The sequence below is a fragment of the Spermophilus citellus genome (assembly GCF_964194105.1).
Source record: "Spermophilus citellus genome assembly, chromosome: 10".
NCBI classification, from domain to species: Eukaryota; Metazoa; Chordata; class Mammalia; order Rodentia; family Sciuridae; genus Spermophilus; species Spermophilus citellus.
Window position 1 is genome coordinate 12,727,153 of NC_138197.1, and position 17,674 is coordinate 12,744,826.

The following is a 17,674-nucleotide window of genomic DNA, read 5'->3' on the forward strand; positions in this document are numbered from 1 at the left end:
CAGTCACTGCTTAGGGCTACATCAAGAGGAAACAAAACCTAGAGATAGAACGTGAAAGTACTTTACTGTGTCAAGTTTCAAGAAGCTAGCACAAACCGTGTTGGATTTAGAGTTCCAAATACATGTATCAATATAGGAGAAAACAGAGTGAAACCTAAAAATTCAAACTGTTACAGGAAATGAACGCTTCAACATAGAAGAACGACATTTGGGGAACCAAGTCGGCTTAGTGTACTGATCATTACCTGAAAGTATCATCCAGTTTGGGTGAAAAAATATTTGCTGAGATTTTTGGAGATTCGTAATTTTTGGAAGCTTGGCAACCCCTTTCCATGAAAGTGTTTCTCGCCAGTCACTGCTTAGGGCTACATCAAGAGGAAACAAAACATAGAGATAGAACTTGAAACTACTTTACTGTGTCAAGTTTCAAGAAGCTAGCACAAACCGTGTTGGATTTAGAGTTCCAAATACATCTATCAATATAGGAGAAAACAGAGTGAAACCTAAAAATTCAAAGTGTTACTGGAAATGAACGCTTCAACATAGAAGAACGAACTTTGGGGAACCAAGTCGCCTTAGTGTACTGATCATTACCTGAAAGTATCATCCAGTTTGGGTGAAAAAAGATTTGCTGAGATTTCTGGAGATTCGTAACTTTTGGAAGCTTGGCAACCCCTCTCCATGAAAGTGGTCCTCGCCAGTCACTGCTTAGGGCTACAGCAAGAGGAAACAAAACATAGAGATAGAACGTGAAACTACTTTACTGTGTCAAGTTTCAAGAAGCTAGCACAAACCGTGTTGGATTTAGAGTTCCAAATATATGTATCAATATAGGAGAAAACAGAGTGAAACCTAAAAATTCAAACTGTTACAGGAAATGAACGCTTCAACATAGAAGAACGACATTTGGGGAACCAAGTCGCCTTAGTGTACTGATCATTACCTGAAAGTATCATCCAGTTTGGGTGAAAAAATATTTGCTGAGATTTCTGGAGATTCGTAATTTTTGGAAGCTTGGCAACCCCTTTCCATGAAAGTGTTTCTCGCCAGTCACTGCTTAGGGCTACATCAAGAGGAAACAAAACCTAGAGATAGAACGTGAAACTACTTTACTGTGTCAAGTTTCAAGAAGCTAGCACAAACCGTGTTGGATTTAGAGTTCCAAATACATCTATCAATATAGGAGAAAACAGAGTGAAACCTAAAAATTCAAACTGTTACTGGAAATGAACGCTTCAACATAGAAGAACGACATTTGGGGAACCAAGTCGCCTTCGTGTACCTATCATTACCTGAAAGTATCATCCAGTTTGGGTGAAAAAATATTTGCTGAGATTTCTGGAGATTCGTAACTTTTGGAAGCTTGGCAACCTTTTTCCATGAAAGTGTTTCTCGCCAGTCACTGCTTAGGGCTACATCAAGAGGAAACAGAATATAGAGATAGAACGTGAAACTACTTTACTTTGTCAAGTTTCATGAAGCTAGCACAAACCGTGTTGGATTTAGAGTTCCAAATACATCTATCAATATAGGAGAAATCAGAGTGAAACCTAAAAATTCAAAGTGTTACTGGAAATGAACGCTTCAACATAGAAGAATGAAATTTGGGGAACCAAGTCGCCTTAGTGTACTGATCATTACCTGAAAGTATCATCCAGTTTGGGTGAAAAAATATTTGCTGAGATTTCTGGAGATTCGTAATTTTTGGAAGCTTTGCAACCCCTCTCCATGTAAGTGGTTCTCGACAGTCACTGCTTAGGGCTACAGCAAGAGGAAACAAAACATAGAGATAGAACGTGAAACTACTTTACTGTGTCAAGTTTCAAGAAGCTAGCACAAACCGTGTTGGATGTAGAGTTCCAAATACATGTATCAATATAGGAGAAATCAGAGTGAAACCTAAAAATTCAAACTGTTACTGGAAATGAACGCTTCAACATAGAAGAACGAAATTTGGGGAACCAAGTCGCCTTAGTGTACTGATCATTACCTGAAAGTATCATCCAGTTTGGGTGAAAAAATATTTGCTGAGATTTCTGGAGATTCGTAATTTTTGGAAGCTTGGCAACCCCTTCCCATGAAAGTGTTTCTCGACAGTCACTGCTTAGGGCTACATCAAGAGGAAACAAAACATAGAGATAGAACTTGAAACTACTTTACTGTGTCAAGTTTCAAGAAGCTAGCACAAACCGTGTTGGATTTAGAGTTCCAAATACATGTATCAATATAGGAGAAAACAGAGTGAAACCTAAAAATTCAAACTGTTACTGGAAATGAACGCTTCAACATAGAAGAACGAACTTTGGGGAACCAAGTCGCCTTAGTGTACTGATCATTACCTGAAAGTATCATCCAGTTTGGGTGAAAAAATATTTGCTGAGATTTCTGGAGATTCGTAATTTTTGGAAGCTTGGCAACCCCTTTCCATGAAAGTGTTTCTCACCAGTCACTGCTTAGGGCTACAGCAAGAGGAAACAAAACATAGAGATAGAACGTGAAACTACTTTACTGTGTCAAGTTTCAAGAAGCTAGCACAAACCGTGTTGGATTTAGAGTTCCAAATACATGTATCAATATAGGAGAAAATAGAGTGAAACCTAAAAATTCAAACTGTTACAGGAAATGAACGCTTCAACATAGAAGAACGACATTTGGGGAACCAAGTCGCCTTAGTGTACTGATCATTACCTGAAAGTATCATCCAGTTTCGGTGAAAAAATATTTGCTGAGATTTCTGGAGATTCGTAATTTTTGGAAGCTTGGCAACCCCTTTCCATGAAAGTGTTTCTCGCCAGTCACTGCTTAGGGCTACATCAAGAGGAAACAAAACATAGAGATAGAACTTGAAACTACTTTACTGTGTCAAGTTTCAAGAAGCTAGCACAAACCGTGTTGGATTTAGAGTTCCAAATACATCTATCAATATAGGAGAAAACAGAGTGAAACCTAAAAATTCAAACTGTTACTGGAAATGAACGCTTCAACATAGAAGAACGAACTTTGGGGAACCAAGTCGCCTTAGTGTACTGATCATTACCTGAAAGTATCATCCAGTTTGGGTGAAAAAATATTTGCTGAGATTTCTGGAGATTCGTAATTTTTGGAAGCTTGGCAACCCCTCTCCATGAAAGTGGTTCTCGCCAGTCACTGCTTAGGGCTACAGCAAGAGGAAACAAAACCTAGAGATAGAACGTGAAACTACTTTACTGTGTCAAGTTTCAAGAAGCTAGCACAAACCGTGTTGGATTTAGAGTTCCAAATACATGTGTCAATATAGGAGAAAACAGAGTGAAACCTAAAAATTCAAACTGTTACTGGAAATGAACGCTTCAACATAGAAGAACGAAATTTGGGGAACCAAGTCGCCTACGTGTACTGATCATTACCTGAAAGTATCATCCAGTTTGGGTGAAAAAATATTTGCTGAGATTTCTGGAGATTCGTAACTTTTGGAAGCTTGGCATCCCCTTTCCATGAAAGTGTTTCTCGCCAGTCACTGCTTAGGGCTACATCAAGAGGAAACAAAACCTAGAGATAGAACGTGAAAGTACTTTACTGTGTCAAGTTTCAAGAAGCTAGCACAAACCGTGTTGGATTTAGAGTTCCAAATACATGTATCAATATAGGAGAAAACAGAGTGAAACCTAAAAATTCAAACTGTTACAAGAAATGAACGCTTCAACATAGAAGAACGACATTTGGGGAACCAAGTCGCCTTAGTGTACTGATCATTACCTGAAAGTATCATCCAGTTTGGGTTAAAAAATATTTGCTGAGATTTCTGGAGATTCGTAATTTTTGGAAGCTTGGCAACCCCTTTCCATGAAAGTGTTTCTCGCCAGTCACTGCTTAGGGCTACATCAAGAGGAAACAAAACATAGAGATAGAACTTGAAACTACTTTACTGTGTCAAGTTTCAAGAAGCTAGCACAAACCGTGTTGGATTTATAGTTCCAAATACATCTATCAATATAGGAGAAAACAGAGTGAAACCTAAAAATTCAAACTGTTACTGGAAATGAACGCTTCAACATAGAAGAACGAACTTTGGGGAACCAAGTCGCCTTAGTGTACTGATCATTACCTGAAAGTATCATCCAGTTTGGGTGAAAAAATATTTGCTGAGATTTCTGGAGATTCGTAATTTTTGGAAGCTTGGCAACCCCTCTCCATGAAAGTGGTTCTCGCCAGTCACTGCTTAGGGCTACAGCAAGAGGAAACAAAACCTAGAGATAGAACGTGAAACTACTTTACTGTGTCAAGTTTCAAGAAGCTAGCACAAACCGTGTTGGATTTAGAGTTCCAAATACATGTATCAATATAGGAGAAAACAGAGTGAAACCTAAAATTTCAAACTGTTACTGGAAATGAACGCTTCAACATAGAAGAACGAAATTTGGGGAACCAAGTCGCCTACGTGTACTGATCATTACCTGAAAGTATCATCCAGTTTGGGTGAAAAAATATTTGCTGAGATTTCTGGAGATTCGTAACTTTTGGAAGCTTGGCATCCCCTTTCCATGAAAGTGTTTCTCGCCAGTCACTGCTTAGGGCTACATCAAGAGGAAACAAAACCTAGAGATAGAATGTGAAAGTACTTTACTGTGTCAAGTTTCAAGAAGCTAGCACAAACCGTGTTGGATTTAGAGTTCCAAATACATGTATCAATATAGGAGAAAACAGAGTGAAACCTAAAAATTCAAACTGTTACAAGAAATGAACGCTTCAACATAGAAGAACGACATTTGGGGAACCAAGTCGCCTTAGTGTACTGATCATTACCTGAAAGTATCATCCAGTTTGGGTGAAAAAATATTTGCTGAGATTTCTGGAGATTCGTAATTTTGGAAGCTTGGCAACCCCTTTCCATGAAAGTGTTTCTCGCCAGTCACTGCTTAGGGCTACATCAAGAGGAAACAAAACATAGAGATAGAACTTGAAACTACTTTACTGTGTCAAGTTTCAAGAAGCTAGCACAAACCGTGTTGGATTTATAGTTCCAAATACATCTATCAATATAGGAGAAAACAGAGTGAAACCTAAAAATTCAAACTGTTACTGGAAATGAACGCTTCAACATAGAAGAACGAACTTTGGGGAACCAAGTCGCCTTAGTGTACTGATCATTACCTGAAAGTATCATCCAGTTTGGGTGAAAAAATATTTGCTGAGATTTCTGGAGATTCGTAATTTTTGGAAGCTTGGCAACCCCTCTCCATGAAAGTGGTTCTCGCCAGTCACTGCTTAGGGCTACAGCAAGAGGAAACAAAACCTAGAGATAGAACGTGAAACTACTTTACTGTGTCAAGTTTCAAGAAGCTAGCACAAACCGTGTTGGATTTAGAGTTCCAAATACATGTATCAATATAGGAGAAAACAGAGTGAAACCTAAAAATTCAAACTGTTACTGGAAATGAACGCTTCAACATATAAGAACGAAATTTGGGGAACCAAGTCGCCTACGTGTACTGATCATTACCTGAAAGTATCATCCAGTTTGGGTGAAAAAATATTTGCTGAGATTTCTTGAGATTCGTAACTTTTGTAAGCTTGGCATCCCCTTTCCATGAAAGTGTTTCTCGCCAGTCACTGCTTAGGGCTACATCAAGAGGAAACAAAACCTAGAGATAGAACGTGAAAGTACTTTACTGTGTCAAGTTTCAAGAAGCTAGCACAAACCGTGTTGGATTTAGAGTTCCAAATGCATGTATCAATATAGGAGAAAACAGAGTGAAACCTAAAAATTCAAACTGTTACTGGAAATGAACGCTTCAACATAGAAGAACGACATTTGGGGAACCAAGTCGCCTTAGTGTACTGATCATTACCTGAAAGTATCATCCAGTTTGGGTGAAAAAATATTTGCTGAGATTTCTGGAGATTCGTAATTTTTGGAAGCTTGGCAACCCCTTTCCATGAAAGTGTTTCTCGCCAGTCACTGCTTAGGGCTACATCAAGAGGAAACAAAACCTACAGATAGAACTTGAAACTACTTTACTGTGTCAAGTTTCAAGAAGCTAGCACAAACCGTGTTGGATTTAGAGTTCCAAATACATGTATCAATATAGGAGAAAACAGAGTGAAACCTAAAAATTCAAACTGTTACAAGAAATGAACGCTTCAACATAGAAGAACGACATTTGGGGAACCAAGTCGCCTTAGTGTACTGATCATTACCTGAAAGTATCATCCAGTTTGGGTGAAAAAATATTTGCTGAGATTTCTGGAGATTCGTAATTTTTGGAAGCTTGGCAACCCCTTTCCATGAAAGTGTTTCTCGCCAGTCACTGCTTAGGGCTACATCAAGAGGAAACAAAACCTACAGATAGAACTTGAAACTACTTTACTGTGTCAAGTTTCAAGAAGCTAGCACAAACCGTGTTGGATTTAGAGTTCCAAATACATCTATCAATATAGGAGAAAACAGAGTGAAACCTAAAAATTCAAAGTGTTACTGGAAATGAACGCTTCAACATAGAAGAACGACATTTGGGGAACCAAGTCGCCTTCGTGTACTGATCATTACCTGAAAGTATCATCCAGTTTGGGTGAAAAAATATTTGCTGAGATTTCTGGAGATTCGTAATTTTTGGAAGCTTGGCAACCCCTCTCCATGAAAGTGGTTCTCGCCAGTCACTGCTTAGGGCTACAGCAAGAGGAAACAAAACATAGAGATAGAACGTGAAACTATTTTACTGTATCAAGTTTCAAGAAGCTAGCACAAACCGTGTTGGATTTAGAGTTCCAAATACATCTATCAACATAGGAGAAAACAGAGTGAAACCTAAAAATTCAAACTGTTACTGCAAATGAACGCTTCAAAATAGAAGAACGAACTTTGGGGAACCAAGTCGCCTTCGTGTACTGATCATTACCTGAAAGTATCATCCAGTTTGGGTGAAAAAATATTTGCTGAGATTTCTGGAGATTCGTAACTTTTGGAAGCTTGGCAACCTTTTTCCATGAAAGTGTTTCTCACCAGTCACTGCTTAGGGCTACATCAAGAGGAAACAGAATATAGAGATAGAACGTGAAACTACTTTACTTTGTCAAGTTTCATGAAGCTAGCACAAACCGTGTTGGATTTAGAGTTCCAAATACATCTATCAATATAGGAGAAAACATAGTGAAACCTAAAAATTCAAAGTGTTACTGGAAATGAACGCTTCAACATAGAAGAACGACATTTGGGGAACCAAGTCGCCTTCGTGTACTGATCATTACCTGAAAGTATCATCCAGTTTGGGTGAAAAAATATTTGCTGAGATTTCTGGAGATTCGTAATTTTTGGAAGCTTGGCAACCCCTCTCCATGAAAGTGGTTCTCGCCAGTCACTGCTTAGGGCTACAGCAAGAGGAAACAAAACCTAGAGATAGAACGTGAAACTACTTTACTGTGTCAAGTTTCAAGAAGCTAGCACAAACCGTGTTGGATTTAGAGTTCCAAATACATGTATCAATATAGGAGAAAACAGAGTGAAACCTAAAATTTCAAACTGTTACTGGAAATGAACGCTTCAACATAGAAGAACGAAATTTGGGGAACCAAGTCGCCTACGTGTACTGATCATTACCTGAAAGTATCATCCAGTTTGGGTGAAAAAATATTTGCTGAGATTTCTGGAGATTCGTAACTTTTGGAAGCTTGGCATCCCCTTTCCATGAAAGTGTTTCTCGCCAGTCACTGCTTAGGGCTACATCAAGAGGAAACAAAACCTAGAGATAGAACGTGAAAGTACTTTACTGTGTCAAGTTTCAAGAAGCTAGCACAAACCGTGTTGGATTTAGAGTTCCAAATACATGTATCAATATAGGAGAAAACAGAGTGAAACCTAAAAATTCAAACTGTTACAAGAAATGAACGCTTCAACATAGAAGAACGACATTTGGGGAACCAAGTCGCCTTAGTGTACTGATCATTACCTGAAAGTATCATCCAGTTTGGGTGAAAAAATATTTGCTGAGATTTCTGGAGATTCGTAATTTTGGAAGCTTGGCAACCCCTTTCCATGAAAGTGTTTCTCGCCAGTCACTGCTTAGGGCTACATCAAGAGGAAACAAAACATAGAGATAGAACTTGAAACTACTTTACTGTGTCAAGTTTCAAGAAGCTAGCACAAACCGTGTTGGATTTATAGTTCCAAATACATCTATCAATATAGGAGAAAACAGAGTGAAACCTAAAAATTCAAACTGTTACTGGAAATGAACGCTTCAACATAGAAGAACGAACTTTGGGGAACCAAGTCGCCTTAGTGTACTGATCATTACCTGAAAGTATCATCCAGTTTGGGTGAAAAAATATTTGCTGAGATTTCTGGAGATTCGTAATTTTTGGAAGCTTGGCAACCCCTCTCCATGAAAGTGGTTCTCGCCAGTCACTGCTTAGGGCTACAGCAAGAGGAAACAAAACCTAGAGATAGAACGTGAAACTACTTTACTGTGTCAAGTTTCAAGAAGCTAGCACAAACCGTGTTGGATTTAGAGTTCCAAATACATGTATCAATATAGGAGAAAACAGAGTGAAACCTAAAAATTCAAACTGTTACTGGAAATGAACGCTTCAACATATAAGAACGAAATTTGGGGAACCAAGTCGCCTACGTGTACTGATCATTACCTGAAAGTATCATCCAGTTTGGGTGAAAAAATATTTGCTGAGATTTGTTGAGATTCGTAACTTTTGTAAGCTTGGCATCCCCTTTCCATGAAAGTGTTTCTCGCCAGTCACTGCTTAGGGCTACATCAAGAGGAAACAAAACCTAGAGATAGAACGTGAAAGTACTTTACTGTGTCAAGTTTCAAGAAGCTAGCACAAACCGTGTTGGATTTAGAGTTCCAAATGCATGTATCAATATAGGAGAAAACAGAGTGAAACCTAAAAATTCAAACTGTTACTGGAAATGAACGCTTCAACATAGAAGAACGACATTTGGGGAACCAAGTCGCCTTAGTGTACTGATCATTACCTGAAAGTATCATCCAGTTTGGGTGAAAAAATATTTGCTGAGATTTCTGGAGATTCGTAATTTTTGGAAGCTTGGCAACCCCTTTCCATGAAAGTGTTTCTCGCCAGTCACTGCTTAGGGCTACATCAAGAGGAAACAAAACCTACAGATAGAACTTGAAACTACTTTACTGTGTCAAGTTTCAAGAAGCTAGCACAAACCGTGTTGGATTTAGAGTTCCAAATACATGTATCAATATAGGAGAAAACAGAGTGAAACCTAAAAATTCAAACTGTTACAAGAAATGAACGCTTCAACATAGAAGAACGACATTTGGGGAACCAAGTCGCCTTAGTGTACTGATCATTACCTGAAAGTATCATCCAGTTTGGGTGAAAAAATATTTGCTGAGATTTCTGGAGATTCGTAATTTTTGGAAGCTTGGCAACCCCTTTCCATGAAAGTGTTTCTCGCCAGTCACTGCTTAGGGCTACATCAAGAGGAAACAAAACCTACAGATAGAACTTGAAACTACTTTACTGTGTCAAGTTTCAAGAAGCTAGCACAAACCGTGTTGGATTTAGAGTTCCAAATACATCTATCAATATAGGAGAAAACAGAGTGAAACCTAAAAATTCAAAGTGTTACTGGAAATGAACGCTTCAACATAGAAGAACGACATTTGGGGAACCAAGTCGCCTTCGTGTACTGATCATTACCTGAAAGTATCATCCAGTTTGGGTGAAAAAATATTTGCTGAGATTTCTGGAGATTCGTAATTTTTGGAAGCTTGGCAACCCCTCTCCATGAAAGTGGTTCTCGCCAGTCACTGCTTAGGGCTACAGCAAGAGGAAACAAAACATAGAGATAGAACGTGAAACTATTTTACTGTATCAAGTTTCAAGAAGCTAGCACAAACCGTGTTGGATTTAGAGTTCCAAATACATCTATCAACATAGGAGAAAACAGAGTGAAACCTAAAAATTCAAACTGTTACTGCAAGTGAACGCTTCAAAATAGAAGAACGAACTTTGGGGAACCAAGTCGCCTTCGTGTACTGATCATTACCTGAAAGTATCATCCAGTTTGGGTGAAAAAATATTTGCTGAGATTTCTGGAGATTCGTAACTTTTGGAAGCTTGGCAACCTTTTTCCATGAAAGTGTTTCTCACCAGTCACTGCTTAGGGCTACATCAAGAGGAAACAGAATATAGAGATAGAACGTGAAACTACTTTACTTTGTCAAGTTTCATGAAGCTAGCACAAACCGTGTTGGATTTAGAGTTCCAAATACATCTATCAATATAGGAGAAAACATAGTGAAACCTAAAAATTCAAAGTGTTACTGGAAATGAACGCTTCAACATAGAAGAACGACATTTGGGGAACCAAGTCGCCTTCGTGTACTGATCATTACCTGAAAGTATCATCCAGTTTGGGTGAAAAAATATTTGCTGAGATTTCTGGAGATTCGTAATTTTTGGAAGCTTGGCAACCCCTCTCCATGAAAGTGTTTCTCGCCAGTCACTGCTTAGGGCTACAGCAAGAGGAAACAAAACATAGAGATAGAACATGAAACTACTTTACTGTATCAAGTTTCAAGAAGCTAGCACAAACCGTGTTGGATTTAGAGTTCCAAATACATGTATCAATATAGGAGAAAACAGAGTGAAACCTAAAAATTCAAACTGTTACAGGAAATGAACGCTTCAACATAGAAGAACGACATTTGGGGAACCAAGTCGCCTTAGTGTACTGATCATTACCTGAAAGTATCATCCAGTTTGGGTGAAAAAATATTTGCTGAGATTTCTGGAGATTCGTAATTTTTGGAAGCTTGGCAACCCCTTTCCATGAAAGTGTTTCTCGCCAGTCACTGCTTAGGGCTACATCAAGAGGAAACAAAACCTAGAGATAGAACGTGAAACTACTTTACTGTGTCAAGTTTCAAGAAGCTAGCACAAACCGTGTTGGATTTAGAGTTCCAAATACATGTATCAATATAGGAGAAAACACAGTGAAACCTAAAAATTCAAACTGTTACTGGAAATGAACGCTTCAACATAGAAGAACGAAATTTGGGGAACCAAGTCGCCTTAGTGTACTGATCATTACCTGAAAGTATCATCCAGTTTGGGTGAAAAAATATTTGCTGAGATTTCTGGAGATTCGTAATTTTTGGAAGCTTGGCAACCCCTCTCCATGAAAGTGGTTCTCGCCAGTCACTGCTTAGGGCTACATCAAGAGGAAACAAAACATAGAGATACAACGTGAAACTACTTTACTGTGTCAAGTTTCAAGAAGCTAGCACAAACCGTGTTGGATTTAGAGTTCCAAATACATGTATCAATATAGGAGAAAACAGAGTGAAACCTAAAAATTCAAACTGTTACTGGAAATGAACGCTTCAACATAGAAGAACGAAATTTGGGGAACCAAGTCGCCTTAGTGTACTGATCATTACCTGAAAGTATCATCCAGTTTGGGTGAAAAAATATTTGCTGAGATTTGTGGAGATTTGTAATTTTTGGAAGCTTGGCAACCCCTCTCCATGAAAGTGGTTCTCGCCAGTCACTGCTTAGGGCTACAGCAAGAGGAAACAAAACATAGAGATAGAACGTGAAACTACTTTACTGTGTCAAGTTTCAAGAAGCTAGCACAAACCGTGTTGGATTTAGAGTTCCAAATACATGTATCAATATAGGAGAAAACAGAGTGAAACCTAAAAATTCAAACTGTTACTGGAAATGAACGCTTCAACATAGAAGAACGAACTTTGGGGAACCAAGTTGCCTTAGTGTACTGATCATTACCTGAAAGTATCATCCAGTTTGGGTGAAAAAATATTTGCTGAGATTTCTAGAGATTCGTAATTTTTGGAAGCTTGGCAACCCCTTTCCATGAAAGTGTTTCTCGCCAGTCACTGCTTAGGGCTACATCAAGAGGAAACAGAACATAGAGATAGAACGTGAAAGTACTTTACTGTGTCAAGTTTCAAGAAGCTAGCACAAACCGTGTTGGATTTAGAGTTCCAAATACATCTATCAATATAGGAGAAAACAGAGTGAAACCTAAAAATTCAAACTGTTTCTGGAAATGAACGCTTCAACATAGAAGAACGACATTTGGGGAACCAAGTCGCCTTAGTGTACTGATCATTACCTGAAAGTATCATCCAGTTTGGGTGAAAAAATATTTGCTGAGATTTCTGGAGATTCGTAATTTTTGGAAGCTTGGCAACCCCTTTCCATGAAAGTGTTTCTCGCCAGTCACTGCTTAGGGCTACATCAAGAGGAAACAAAACATAGAGACAGAACGTGAAACTACTTTATGGTGTCAAGTTTCAAGAAGCTAGCACAAACCGTGTTGGATTTAGAGTTCCAAATACATGTATCAATATAGGAGAAAACAGAGTGAAACCTAAAAATTCAAACTGTTAGAGGAAATGAACGCTTCAACATAGAAGAACGACATTTGGGGAACCAAGTCGCCTTAGTGTACTGATCATTACCTGAAAGTATCATCCAGTTTGGGTGAAAAAATATTTGCTGAGATTTCTGGAGATTCGTAACTTTTGGAAGCTAGGCAACCTTTTTCCATGAAAGGGTTTCTCACCAGTCACTGCTTAGGGCTACATCGAGAGGAAACAGAATATAGAGATAGAACGTGAAACTACTTTACTTTGTCAAGTTTCATGAAGCTAGCACAAACCGTGTTGGATTTAGAGTTCCAAATACATCTATCAATATAGGAGAAAACAGAGTGATACCTAAAAATTCAAAGTGTTACTGGAAATCAACGCTTCAACATAGAAGAACGACATTTGGGGAACCAAGTCGTCTTCGTGTACTGATCATTACCTGAAAGTATCATCCAGTTTGGGTGAAAAAATATTTGCTGAGATTTCTGGAGATTCGTAATTTTTGGAAGCTTGGCAACCCCTCTCCATGAAAATTGTCCTCGCCAGTCACTGCTTAGGGCTACATCAAGAGGAAACAAAACATAGAGATAGAACGTGAAACTACTTTACTGTGTCAAGTTTCAAGAAGCTAGCACAAACCGTGTTGGATTTAGAGTTCCAAATACATGTATCAATATAGGAGAAAACAGAGTGAAACCTAAAAATTCAAACTGTTACTGGAAATGAACGCTTCAACATAGAAGAACGAAATTTGGGGAACCAAGTCGCCTTAGTGTACTGATCATTACCTGAAAGTATCATCCAGTTTGGGTGAAAAAATATTTGCTGAGATTTCTGGAGATTCGTAATTTTTGGAAGCTTGGCAACCCCTCTCCATGAAAGTGGTTCTCGCCAGTCACTGCTTAGGGCTACAGCAAGAGGAAACAAAACATAGAGATAGAACGTGAAACTACTTTACTGTGTCAAGTTTCAAGAAGCTAGCACAAACCGTGTTGGATTTAGAGTTCCAAATACATGTATCAATATAGGAGAAAACAGAGTGAAACCTAAAAATTCAAACTGTTACAGGAAATGAACGCTTCAACATAGAAGAACGACATTTGGGGAACCAAGTCGCCTTAGTGTACTGATCATTACCTGAAAGTATCATCCAGTTTGGGTGAAAAAATATTTGCTGAGATTTCTGGAGATTCGTAATTTTTGGAAGCTTGGCAACCCCTTTCCATGAAAGTGTTTCTCGCCAGTCACTGCTTAGGGCTACATCAATAGGAAACACAACATACAGATAGAACTTGAAACTACTTTACTGTGTCAAGTTTCAAGAAGCTAGCACAAACCGTGTTGGATTTAGAGTTCCAAATACATCTATCAATATAGGAGAAAACAGAGTGAAACCTAAAAATTCAAAGTGTTACTGGAAATGAACGCTTCAACATAGAAGAACGACATTTGGGGAACCAAGTCGCCTTCGTGTACTGATCATTACCTGAAAGTATCATCCAGTTTGGGTGAAAAAATATTTGCTGAGATTTCTGGAGATTCGTAATTTTTGGAAGCTTGGCAACCCCTCTCCATGAAAGTGGTTCTCGCCAGTCACTGCTTAGGGCTACAGCAAGAGGAAACAAAACATAGAGGTAGAACGTGAAACTATTTTACTGTATCAAGTTTCAAGAAGCTAGCACAAACCGTGTTGGATTTAGAGTTCCAAATACATCTATCAACATAGGAGAAAACAGAGTGAAACCTAAAAATTCAAACTGTTAGAGGAAATGAACGCTTCAACATAGAAGAACGACATTTGGGGAACCAAGTCGCCTTCGTGTACTGATCATTACCTGAAAGTATCATCCAGTTTGGGTGAAAAAATATTTGCTGAGATTTCTGGAGATTCGTAATTTTTGGAAGCTTGGCAACCCCTTTCCATGAAAGTGTTTCTCGCCAGTCACTGCTTAGGGCTACATCAAGAGGAAACAAAACATAGAGCTAGAACGTGAAACTACTTTACTGTGTCAAGTTTCAAGAAGCTAGCACAAACCGTATTGGATTTAGAGTTCCAAATACATGTATCAATATAGGAGAAAACAGAGTGAAACCTAAAAATTCAAACTGTTACAGGAAATGAACGCTTCAACAAAGAAGAACGACATTTGGGGAACCAAGTCGCCTTAGTGTACTGATCATTACCTGAAAGTATCATCCAGTTTGGGTGAAAAAAGATGTGCTGAGATTTCTGGAGATTCGTAACTTTTGGAAGCTTGGCAACCCCTTTCCATGAAAGTGTTTCTCGCCAGTCACTGCTTAGGGCTACATCAATAGGAAACACAACATACAGATAGAACTTGAAACTACTTTACTGTGTCAAGTTTCAAGAAGCTAGCACAAACCGTGTTGGATTTAGAGTTCCAAATACATCTATCAATATAGGAGAAAACAGAGTGAAACCTAAAAATTCAAAGTGTTACTGGAAATGAACGCTTCAACATAGAAGAACGAACTTTGGGGAACCAAGTCGCCTTAGTGTACTGATCATTACCTGAAAGTATCATCCAGTTTGGGTGAAAAAAGATTTGCTGAGATTTCTGGAGATTCGTAACTTTTGGAAGCTTGGCAACCCCTCTCCATGAAAGTGGTCCTCGCCAGTCACTGCTTAGGGCTACAGCAAGAGGAAACAAAACATAGAGATAGAACGTGAAACTACTTTACTGTGTCAAGTTTCAAGAAGCTAGCACAAACCGTGTTGGATTTAGAGTTCCAAATATATGTATCAATATAGGAGAAAACAGAGTGAAACCTAAAAATTCAAACTGTTACAGGAAATGAACGCTTCAACATAGAAGAACGACATTTGGGGAACCAAGTCGCCTTAGTGTACTGATCATTACCTGAAAGTATCATCCAGTTTGGGTGAAAAAATATTTGCTGAGATTTCTGGAGATTCGTAATTTTTGGAAGCTTGGCAACCCCTTTCCATGAAAGTGTTTCTCGCCAGTCACTGCTTAGGGCTACAGCAAGAGGAAACAAAACATAGAGATAGAACGTGAAACTACTTTACTGTGTCAAGTTTCAAGAAGCTAGCACAAACCGTGTTGGATTTAGAGTTCCAAATACATGTATCAATATAGGAGAAAACAGAGTGAAACCTAAAAATTCAAACTGTTACAGGAAATGAACGCTTCAACATAGAAGAACGACATTTGGGGAACCAAGTCGCCTTAGTGTACTGATCATTACCTGAAAGTATCATCCAGTTTGGGTGAAAAAATATTTGCTGAGATTTCTGGAGATTCGTAATTTTTGGAAGCTTGGCAACCCCTTTCCATGAAAGTGTTTCTCGCCAGTCACTGCTTAGGGCTACATCAAGAGGAAACAAAACATAGAGATAGAACTTGAAACTACTTTACTGTGTCAAGTTTCAAGAAGCTAGCACAAACCGTGTTGGATTTAGAGTTCCAAATACATCTATCAATATAGGAGAAAACAGAGTGAAACCTAAAAATTCAAAGTGTTACTGGAAATGAACGCTTCAACATAGAAGAACGACATTTGGGGAACCAAGTCGCCTTCGTGTACTGATCATTACCTGAAAGTATCATCCAGTTTGGGTGAAAAAATATTTGCTGAGATTTCTGGAGATTCGTAATTTTTGGAAGCTTGGCAACCCCTCTCCATGAAAGTGGTTCTCGCCAGTCACTGCTTAGGGCTACAGCAAGAGGAAACAAAACCTAGAGATAGAACGTGAAACTACTTTACTGTGTCAAGTTTCAAGAAGCTAGCACAAACCGTGTTGGATTTAGAGTTCCAAATACATGTATCAATATAGGAGAAAACAGAGTGAAACCTAAAATTTCAAACTGTTACTGGAAATGAACGCTTCAACATAGAAGAACGAAATTTGGGGAACCAAGTCGCCTACGTGTACTGATCATTACCTGAAAGTATCATCCAGTTTGGGTGAAAAAATATTTGCTGAGATTTCTGGAGATTCGTAACTTTTGGAAGCTTGGCATCCCCTTTCCATGAAAGTGTTTCTCGCCAGTCACTGCTTAGGGCTACATCAAGAGGAAACAAAACCTAGAGATAGAACGTGAAAGTACTTTACTGTGTCAAGTTTCAAGAAGCTAGCACAAACCGTGTTGGATTTAGAGTTCCAAATACATGTATCAATATAGGAGAAAACAGAGTGAAACCTAAAAATTCAAACTGTTACAAGAAATGAACGCTTCAACATAGAAGAACGACATTTGGGGAACCAAGTCGCCTTAGTGTACTGATCATTACCTGAAAGTATCATCCAGTTTGGGTGAAAAAATATTTGCTGAGATTTCTGGAGATTCGTAATTTTGGAAGCTTGGCAACCCCTTTCCATGAAAGTGTTTCTCGCCAGTCACTGCTTAGGGCTACATCAAGAGGAAACAAAACATAGAGATAGAACTTGAAACTACTTTACTGTGTCAAGTTTCAAGAAGCTAGCACAAACCGTGTTGGATTTATAGTTCCAAATACATCTATCAATATAGGAGAAAACAGAGTGAAACCTAAAAATTCAAACTGTTACTGGAAATGAACGCTTCAACATAGAAGAACGAACTTTGGGGAACCAAGTCGCCTTAGTGTACTGATCATTACCTGAAAGTATCATCCAGTTTGGGTGAAAAAATATTTGCTGAGATTTCTGGAGATTCGTAATTTTTGGAAGCTTGGCAACCCCTCTCCATGAAAGTGGTTCTCGCCAGTCACTGCTTAGGGCTACAGCAAGAGGAAACAAAACCTAGAGATAGAACGTGAAACTACTTTACTGTGTCAAGTTTCAAGAAGCTAGCACAAACCGTGTTGGATTTAGAGTTCCAAATACATGTATCAATATAGGAGAAAACAGAGTGAAACCTAAAAATTCAAACTGTTACTGGAAATGAACGCTTCAACATATAAGAACGAAATTTGGGGAACCAAGTCGCCTACGTGTACTGATCATTACCTGAAAGTATCATCCAGTTTGGGTGAAAAAATATTTGCTGAGATTTGTTGAGATTCGTAACTTTTGTAAGCTTGGCATCCCCTTTCCATGAAAGTGTTTCTCGCCAGTCACTGCTTAGGGCTACATCAAGAGGAAACAAAACCTAGAGATAGAACGTGAAAGTACTTTACTGTGTCAAGTTTCAAGAAGCTAGCACAAACCGTGTTGGATTTAGAGTTCCAAATGCATGTATCAATATAGGAGAAAACAGAGTGAAACCTAAAAATTCAAACTGTTACTGGAAATGAACGCTTCAACATAGAAGAACGACATTTGGGGAACCAAGTCGCCT